This window comes from Herpailurus yagouaroundi, unplaced genomic scaffold (genome assembly GCF_014898765.1).
Source record: "Herpailurus yagouaroundi ecotype Mexico unplaced genomic scaffold, PumYag 216, whole genome shotgun sequence".
NCBI classification, from domain to species: Eukaryota; Metazoa; Chordata; class Mammalia; order Carnivora; family Felidae; genus Herpailurus; species Herpailurus yagouaroundi.
The window spans coordinates 15,687,692-15,697,596 of record NW_024412447.1 but is presented as its reverse complement, the minus strand read 5'-3'; the positions used below and the strand labels follow the sequence as shown (position 1 = coordinate 15,697,596).

The 9,905-nt window shown below is 47.2% G+C and overlaps 1 protein-coding gene across 3 annotated transcripts in view; it reads left to right on the top strand.

The window, feature by feature from the left end:
• Positions 1 to 591: 591 nt before the first annotated feature.
• Positions 592 to 9,905, top strand: part of TPST1 (tyrosylprotein sulfotransferase 1) — a 175,013-nt gene continuing 165,699 nt past the window's right edge. Inside the window, exon 1 of one of the 3 annotated variants that reach the window (XM_040456219.1) lies at positions 592 to 661. The gene's annotated coding sequence lies outside the window, so the exon portion shown is untranslated. Of the gene's footprint in view, positions 662 to 6,504; positions 6,722 to 9,905 lie in introns of those variants that run through there. The other 2 variants (XM_040456218.1, XM_040456217.1) reach the window with 2 other exon arrangements.

Below are 9,905 nucleotides of genomic sequence, written 5' to 3'. Positions count from 1 at the left end.
GCTACTACAGTCCCTGTCTGCCCCCTGGGGTGAGGAGACCCTTCCCCCAGAGCTTCTGCTCGATATAACTGATGAGAGGCTTGGTGTCTAGCTTACAAAGCTGCACAGGTGGTTTATAGGCACAGCGAGGCTTGAAAGTCACTCCTGGAAATCCCATAATCTCTTTTGTCATAAGTGGGGCTAGAAGATGCTTTGCTCCTGTCTTTGGCTCAGCTCCAGCAGCTGTCTGGCTGGGTTTACCCATGGAACAGTGGGCATTTCCTGTATCTAGGGTTTGCAGAGCACGCCGGTAGTAGCTCCTGGGTTCAGGAAGCCCAGTTGGTTGGTTCCAGCCTGGGCATGTGGCCCTCGCTCCCTGGCAGGAATTCCATGAAGAGGTATTTTTGGAAGGTGCAGGAATTCTGTAGCCATTTGGAAAATGTCTGCTCATAGGCTGTGCTGGATTCTCATTTTAAAAATGATGATGTGGCTGAGGGGCCTGACCTGGCCAGTTTTCCTAGAGCTAGGGGTGGGGAAAGAGAGGAGGCATGCTCTTTTCTTTTCCTTTTCTTTAACTCGTATCACCATTTTCTTTTTTGTCTCAAATCCCTCTATCTCCCAAGCTTCGAGAGAATTGTGAGGTGTCTCCTGCAGCACATTAGCCCTTTGATGCTATTTGCAGGTAAGTGTTTCATTTTGTCCCAGGTCAGCCAGGGCTCTGGGGTCACTTTAGGTTGGGTGAAAGTTTAATTTAACTCTCACTTCCCTTTCAAGGATTTTTGCCTCTGGAGCCCACACTCTGAATCTCTCGGCCCTCCCAGGGAGGACCCTGAGTGCCCTCCTGTTCTCTTCCCCATGTCCCCCTCTGCTTTGCCTTGGTGGCCTTTGTTGATAGCTGCAGCTTTTGCTATTTCTGTATCTATTCATTCACTCATCCATTCACTCAGCGCATGTGAGGTCCTGTGCTGGGGACAGGATAGAGGGCTGGGCAGACCCAGCCATCTCCTGTCATTACCATTTCTGTCCTTATCCTTGAGACCTCCTTTTGTCCCCAGCTCTCCACTCCCCACCCTTTCTCCCATAGCCATACGCGTGCCTCTGAAAGATCCAGGCTCCTTCACCTTGAACTGCAAAGGTAGTGTGTCGTCTCCATTCTGTTTCCAAACCCCTTGCTCCTGACCCTCATTTCCAGCTCCCTTGGACTCAGAGAAAGGATAATAAAGTGGGACCTGGCATGCTTCTCTTCTCCTATTTTCCATTTCTGAGGGCCTCCACCTCCCTTCCACCTCTCACCTCGGCACCATCCTCTCCCCATGCCAGATTCCAGAATGGCAATGCCATGAAGGGAGATCTGCTGCACCAAAAACCAAACCAAAGCCAACAGTCCCCCCAGGTAGACGTGGTGGAGGGCTGTGCTGCCTGAACGTTGCTAGGTGTGGTGCACGGACTTTCCTTGCAGGAGGTGAGATTACTGTGTTAAGGAGTCCTCACCCTGGGCCAGGCCTTCCCAGGAGATGAATCCCCGAGGGCTGGCCTTACAGGGCAGTGGCTTCCAGGCTGTCACTGGCTTCCAGGCTGTCACTGGAGGTGCCCACCTCCTCTCTTTCCTTGGGCCTGTGGGACTGCCTAGGCTGTTTGGAAGAAACAGACTCTGAGTCCTTTGAATTGCCTGTGGATTGGTCGGGGTGATGCTGTGCATGCCCTCAGGTGAGCTTATCTGAGGAGAGATCACCTGAAGGAGGTAAAGCTGGGGAGGGAAAGTAGATACAGCTTGTTCAGAATATGCGTACCGAGTATGCGGCTTAAAAAATTACACAAAGCAATATACATGTCATGGGAACCAGATGTCATATAGGCTTCAGTGGTGAGTTTTGCAGAAGAGGGGTTTTAAAATTCTGACTTTATTTATTTTAAATAGGTAATCCAAGCACATGACGCAAAATTTCAAAAAGTGCCAAAGTATATAGATACAGTGAAAAATAAGTCTCTTTCTCGCTCCTGTCCCCAGGTCCCTCAGGTTTCCAGCCAGAAAGAGCCACTGCTACAGTTTACTGTGTGCCCTTCCAGAGGTTATTTCTGAAAATCATAGGCATGCGTGTGTCCTTTTAAAAATTGCAAATGGGCATATTATATACACTGTTCTTAACTTTGTTCTTTTCACTTAAGAGTATATTTTGAAGCTTTTCTCTTTTTAAAGTTTATTTATTTATTTGGACAGAGAGGGAGAGAGAGTGTGAGCTGGGGAGGGGGCAGAGAGAGAGGGAGAGAGAGAATCCCAAGAGGGCTCCGTACTGGCTTGATCTTACAAATTGTGAGATTGTGACCTGAGCTGAAATCAAGAGTCAGACGCTTTACTGACAGAGTCATCCAGGTGTCCCTGGAGTTTTTTTTCTTAAGATATACTACATGGATTGGAGGTAGATTTAGAAAGCAGAAAAACTTGTTTCCAAAGGGCTCTGAGCTTCGCTTCACTTCAAGCAGCTCCTTGCTTCTGGCTACTTTCTACAGTGTGGCTCTTGGGTCACCTAAAGCTGTCTTGCTCAGGGAGACATCCCATCACATGACAGGAAGGAAGGTCAACCTCCCTGCCAGATTTCACTGAAGGGATTTGTGTCCCATTCTTACCAAAGTCTCGTCTGGAATTTTTTCTCACAGTTTAATAGGTAAGATACAAGCACCATCCCTCACCTGGCTACTCAGTTTTCTTTTTCTTTTTCTTTTTTTTTTTTTTTTTTAAGTTTATTTATTTTGAGAGAGAGAGAGACAGAGAGCAGAGAGAAAGGGAGAGAGAGAATCCCAAGCAGGCTCTGTGCTGTCAGTGTGGAGTCCAACGCAGGGCTCTATCCCACAAACCGTAAGATCATGACCTGAGCTGAAATCAAGAGTTGGACGCTTAACTGACCGAGCCACCCAGGCGCTCCTCAGTTTTTCTTCAGGTCTTGTAGTTGGGTGAAGTATTTTGGGGGCCATATGAAGGGTCACCTCAGTTGCAATTCTGTTTTGTGGAGAGGGACTGGCAGCAGCTCCAGGCCATGGTAAACACTTTTCTTGAAGGGGTCTAGAATGCAGGAAGTGGAATGGGGGACATAGCCCTTAATGTTGAAAGATTGGATTTGGGAGGCAGGCCTCGGGTCTATCTATAATCACTTTGAGGAGTGCTATCTCCTTCCTTCCCTCTCCTCTTGCTCTCGGCCTGCTAATCTTGCTCATTTTCTTTGGCTGAGCTTTGTAATCCTAGTGGTCCATTTCTTCTGCTCCAAAGCAGCTAGGGACAAATCTGAGCATGTTCTTCATTAGATTTAAATGTTCCAGGGGCACCTGGGTGGCTCAGTTGGTTAAGCATCTGACTTTTGGTTTTGGCTTAGGTCATGATCTCATGGTTCATGAGTTCGAGGCCCATGTCTGGCTCTGTGCTGACAGCAGCAAGCCTGCTTGAAATTCTCTCTCTCCCTCCCTCTGCCCGTCCCCTCTGTGCGTGTTCTCTCTCTCTCTCTCAAAATAAATAAACAAACAAAAGAAAATTGTCACGGTGGGTATTTGTTTAAATTTCCTCAGATCAAGTTGCTTACAAGATTTTACTAACTTGGGACACTTGGATGGCTCAGTTGGTTAAATGTCCAGCTCTTGATCTTGGCTCAGGTCGTGATCTCACAGTTTGTGACATGGAGCCCCTTGTTGGGCTCTGTGCTGTCTTCATGGAGTCTGCTTGGGATTCTCTCTCTCTTTCTCTCTCTGTCAAAATAAATAAACTTTAAAAAAAGATTTTGCTAACTGAATAAAGAGAAAACAAACTTAGATATGCTGAGCCCTTGTTAGAGAGGCACCAGAGCCAGGAGCTTTCAGAGGTTTGTTATCTCATTTTATTTATTTATTTTTAAATGTTTATTTTTGAGAGAGAGAGCAAGTGAGGGAAGGGCAGAGTGGGGTGGGGGGAGCAGACAGAGGATCTGAAGTGGGCTCCACGCTGACAGCAGGAAGCTTGATGAGGGGCTTGAACTCACGAACCATGAGATTATGACCTGAGCCAAAGTCAGCTGCTTAACCAACTGAGCCACTCAGGCATCTCTCATTTTGTTTTTTAAAAATGTAACAGCTTTGGGGTGCCTGGCTGGTTCAGTTCATAGAGCATGTGACTCTTGATCTTGGGGTTGTGGGTTTGAGCCCCATGTTGGGTATACAGATTACTTAAAAATAAAATCTTTAATAAAAGTAACAGCTTTACTGAGATATAATTCATCCCCTATTTAAAGTACACAATTCAGGGCGCCTGGGTGGCTCAGTCAGTTAGGCGTCCGACTTCGACTCAGGTCATGATCTCACGGTCCATGAGTTCGAGCCTCGCATCGGGCTCTGGGCTGATGGCTCGGAGCCTGGAGCCTGCTTCCGATTCTGTGTCTCCCTCTCTCTCTGCCCCTCCCCCATTCATGCTCTGTCTCTCTCTGTCTCAAAAATAAATAAACGTTAAAAAATATATATTAAAAAAAAATAAAGTACACAATTCATTGGTTCTTAGTATATGCACAACACTGTGTAACTATTACACAATCAATTTTAGGACATTTTCATCAATTGCCCCCAAAGGAACCCCATATCCATTAGCAGTCACTTCCCATTTTCCTCAGCCTCCTCAGCCCAAGATATTTACTAATCTACTTGCTGTCGCTTTGGATTTACCTATTTTGGACATTTTTCTATAAATGGACTCATATGTTATGGGGTCTTTGTGAATATTTTCTTTCACTGAGCATAATATTTTCAAGATTCATCCACATTGTAGCACAAATCAGAACTTCATTCCTTTCTTTTTTTTTTCTTTTTTTTTTTTTTGAGAGAGAGAGATAGAGAAGAGAGCAAGTGGGGGAGAGGCAGAGAGAGAGGGAGACAGAATCCCAAGCAAGCTCTGCAACGTCAGCGCAGAGCCTGATGCGGGGCTCGAACTCATGAACGGTGAGATCATGACCTGAACCAAAATCAAAAGTCAGAGGCTTAACTGACTGAGCTACTCAGGCACCCTAGTACTTCACTCTTTTTTATGGCTGGATAATATTTCATTGTATGGATATACTAAATTTTGTTTATTAATCAGTTGATGGACATTTGGGTTCTTGTCACTTTATCAGCTATTATGAATAATGTTGCTATGAGCATTCATGTACAAGTTTTTGTGTGGCCTCACATGAACACACCTGCAACTCTCTGATACATATTCTACAGATCTCATTCTGCAGGTAACAAAACATTCCAATATGGTAGACAGGAATTTTGAACAAAGATGTTAGATTCCTGAGCCCATGCTTTTTGCAATCTATGTTCTGTCCTTCAAGAAGAGGATATAAAGCAATCAAAGCATTTATTTCAGGGAGACATGGAGTCCACTGAAGTTGAAGGTGTGCTCTGAATTTCAAGGAAGCAGATCAGGCTTATAAAAGCAAAAGCCACAAGGTTACATAACTTTTTTTTTTTTTAATATTATGATTGTTGCTAGCAGACCTTAAACTTAAAATCTAATGCATGATTTACTTTTTAGCTACCAGGTGTTAACATTTTCTCTTTCAGTCCAAAGTGGAAGGATGAATGGGGGAGACAGTGGAGTTGACACTGACAAGTTGCAATTGACAAAAGTCCAAAGTTCAATGGACGAAAGTAAAACGTTTGAGGTATTCCCAGAATTGCACTAGGCAAAAAATTTACTCAATGTGCTCTAGACTCTATAGACAGTGACCCTTTGGCAATGCTTACGTCATTTTGAATCTTGTTCCACAGTTTATAGAAGTGAAATAATTGCTTTGACAGAATCTGGTATGGATATGTCAGTTCCTAACTGACATAGACATGAACTGTTAATTTTCAGGTGGGAAATGTCAGCCCTCTCCACAACGTTTCTCTTCCCTTTGCCTCTTCTCCAATCCCAGCTTTCACTTCTTTCTCTCAAGTATCAGTTCCCCATTCCTATGGTTGGGACAGAATCTCCAGTCACTCACACTTTTTGTGTGGAATGCAATATTGTGTGAATTTGATATCTGTTCTTGAGTTATATCTCCTATGAGATGAAAGCTCCTCCGCCAGCAGCGGCCAGAGGGGTGGTACCTGAAGCAGTGGACATGCAAAAAGAGGATTTCTTGGAAAAGCTCCTTTTCTTGTCCAGCGGCAAGGTTTCACCGATGAAGGCTGCCCACGCGGGGGTTAAGGCGGCGTGGTGCGCACCCCCTGCGCAGCTCCCCTCCAGCCAGGTCAAGTGCGCCGTTGCTAGGGCAACAACCCGTCCGGGCAGGTGGCTGCTCGGAGCCCTCTCGCGGAGCGAGCACACGCAGGGACGCAGAGGCGCCCGTCCGGCCGCGACGTCAGACCCATCCCGCCCTTCAACGCCTGCAAGACCCGGCGCTATTCCCAGTACCACCTCCCGCGGGCGGCAGCTAGGGAAACCCACCAATCACAGAAGCCGACACATCTCCCGGGCCGGGCGTGCGGCAACCAATCGTGGCACACTTGTGATCTCAGGCCCACCCGAGAGGCTGGCGGCAGGGGCTGAGGCAGACACGGCGGGAGTCGCTGCTGAGGCGGCTGCGGGCGCGGGTCGCGTCGGCGCTGCTCCGCGGGGCCGGGCCGGGCTGGCAGCAGCTGGCGCCTGGCGGTGAAGGCGGGCTCCCGGGGCGGGTGGAATGGCCCCCACCTAGGGCAGTGGGAGAAGCGGCTGAGCGCAGGATGCTGGCGAGCCGGCGCGGCGGCTCCTCACTCAACCCAGGTAAGGGGAACGCCGCGCTCGCTGTGGCCCGGCTCGGAGCGCCTCCCCGGCCCCGCTGCCTTCCCGCCGCCGCCCACATGGCTCCGGGCCCCGGGCGGCTCGGTCCTGACATCCCTTGGCCCCGCGTCACCTCCTGTCCGCACGTCTCCCCATCTCCCTGCGGGCAGTTGTCCAGCCCCGCCCCCCGAGCGCGGCGCCCCTCGCCCTGGCCTGCCGGCTCCTGCACCCACACCCGCTCCCCTTCCCCCAGCGCCTGCGTTTCCCGGTCTCCGCTTCGCCGTCGTCCGCCTCGTCCCCGCCGTGGTCATCCCCCCGCCGCCCCCTCCCCTCTCCGTCCCCTCCCCTTTCGTAGCGCTGGCACCGTTTCCCAGCCCCTGCAGTCCTTTGGGGCGCCTTCCCGGGATGAGACCCACCGCCCCACCCCACCCCTCGCCCGCCGCCCATCCCACCGGGATCAGATCAGACTTTTGCCTTCACTTGTACCCCGGCTTCGCTTCCACAGACTCACCCTCATGCCTGCCCCATATTGCCATGTCCTCCGTACCTTCCAGTCGCCCCCCATCCCCCCCCCCCCTGTCCCCGGGTGTTGCCCTTTTGCTCTCAGATGCCTTCCTTTCCCAACTCGCCTCTTTTTCCCTCACTTTAATCAGCCACGGTCACTAACACTTCTTTTCCTTTACACTTAAACCGTCAGACACCCTAATACCCTCCTGAACGCCAGATCCGTAGTTTGAACATCATAATTCGTCTTTCAATGACCTGCACGCATAACATGTAAAGTGTCTTGCCCAGACTGGCACATAGTAGGCCTGCCACATAGCGGATGCTCACGCGTGTTAGTCTCTTCCTCCTTCAGGTCTCTGTACTCTCCAGATGGTCGTAGCAAGAGGTTCAGTATCCGGAGGGATTCTTCCCACTCCTTGAAGAGTGGTGCGGTAGATGGCAGGACAAATTAGTGAACTCCGAGTGTGAGAAAGAGATTAAATTGTCAATTATTTACTCACTGTATATATTCAGGGGAAAAAAAAAAAACCCTGAATTCTGCAATCTTTGTGTTAAGTATTGTTTTATGTTAATTGGCTTTGTAAATGATTCTTAGGGAGCCTCAAATATAATCACTCCCTTATCAGCTCCCACCTTCAATCAGCAGTGTTTACCTACTAGCCAGAATACAGCGTTGTATGTAAGAAGTATTTCACTTGTTTCTCTCTCGGTTGGATAGTCCAATCCTGCAATAAATTTTCATCCTTTAAGAGCTTAGAGGAATCAGGTTTAGAATTTTGGGAATCAGCTCTTGAAGGGATCAAAAATGCTGAGGAGCGAAAGTTCTGACAAGTGCTGTAGGAGTGAAAGTAATTATCCCTCACTTTCCCAAACACTCTTTCTGGCAAACCAAGGAAGTAGCTACAGCCTTGTCTTTTTTTCCCCCCTTTCTTTTTTAAGAGTGAAATAAAAATGTAACTTTTTAAAAGTATAAAAACAATGTTACTGGCTTCAAGCCATTCTTGCTGCATTTGCTCTGATGGTCTCCAAGTCAGGATGAATCAAACAGTTGGTTTTTCTGCTCCTAGGATCTCCAGAGCAGACTGCAGAAAATCGTGTAAGTGAGCTGCTGATGCTGTTCTAAACTTCTGGATTCTGACTTTACTCTCACTGGCTGGAGATGCTTTGACTTTCCCCTAGGTTAATCTTATGTACTAAAACCTAAATGGCTGTTTGTAGATTTTTACCATTCTCCTCTCGGTGTCCTACTGGATGTTTTTCATTGCTTTTTTTGCAATAAGCAGAAAATTCACAGAAGAAATTGGTGAACTTCAGCCCTGACTACTAAAATTCTATCATTTTTCTGTGTGCCTATGCCTATCTGATTTCTGATCTCCTTTCCTTTTATCAAAGAAGGGTCCTCCTTTCTAAAACTGACATCTTTGATCTCTGCATTGTCATTTTTTCCCTCAGCCTGCGTACATGCTCAGATTTCCACCTTCCAAAACAAAAACAAAAATCTTCCCTTGACGCTTCCCTCTTTTTCATTTTCTCCGATTAACATGATATTCACTAGAGTTTCGGTTTATGTTCTATTCTCTAATTTCCTTGTGTGATTATACCTCCTTTCACGGCTTCAAATAGTGCTGTATTTATGGTTTTCAAAGATGTGTATTCGGTCCCCATTTTTCTTGAATTTCAAGTGTTCTTTATTTTCATTTGTCTATTGGAAAGCTAAACTTGGATAGTGAATGCTCCAAACTTGGTTATCTTTTCCTTTCCCTTCCCTTTACTCACATAGCCCCCTCAAGCACATATAAACATTTCTTGTTCCATTTTAGGCCTTCATCCTAGAAACCTTAGAATCCTCTTCTCTCCTCACAGTAACTCTGTTATAGCTCATATTGTTTCTACTTGAAATCTTTTTCTTTCCTCATTGCCAGGAGATTGGTTGAAGCCTGGGTTATGTTTTTCTCAAATGGAGTTGGTCGTTTTTAACCCAGGCACTACTTTATGAAACCACCTGGATAGCTTTTAAAGGGTAGGGATGAGGGGATGAAGGCTTCCACAGAGATTCTGATTCAGTCGATTTGCTCTGGGACCAGACATTGTCATTTAAAAAATGCTTCCTGGGGTACCTTGGTGGCTCAGTTGGTTAAATGCTGGACTCCTGGTTTCAGCTCAGGTCATGATTTCGTGGTTCTGAGCTCCATGTCAGGCTCCGTGTTGATGGTGCACAGCCTGCTTGGGATTCTCCCTCTCTGCCTCTCCCCTGCTCCCTCTCTCAAAAAAAAAAAAATTTTTTTTTAAGTTTATTTATTCTTGAGAGATAGAGTAAGACAGAGCATGAGCAGGGGAGGGGAAGAGAGAAGGGGAGACACAGGATCCGAAGCAGGCTCCAGACTCTGAGCTGTCAGCACAGAGCCCGATGCAGGGCTCGAACCCATGAACCGCGAGATCATGACCTGAGCCAAAGCCCCAACCCTTACCCGCCTCCCCCCCCCCGCGCCCCCCCCCCCTCAAAATAAATAAACTTAAAAAAATTTTTTTTAATTAAAAAAAAAAACATGTTTCCCATGTGACTGTAATGTGCAGCTAGGGTGGAGAACTAGGGTGAGAGCTTAAGAGGAACTGATAGAACCCTGAGGAACTATAGTATTTAACTGTAATACTATAGTATTTAAAAATCAGCATAAATGTC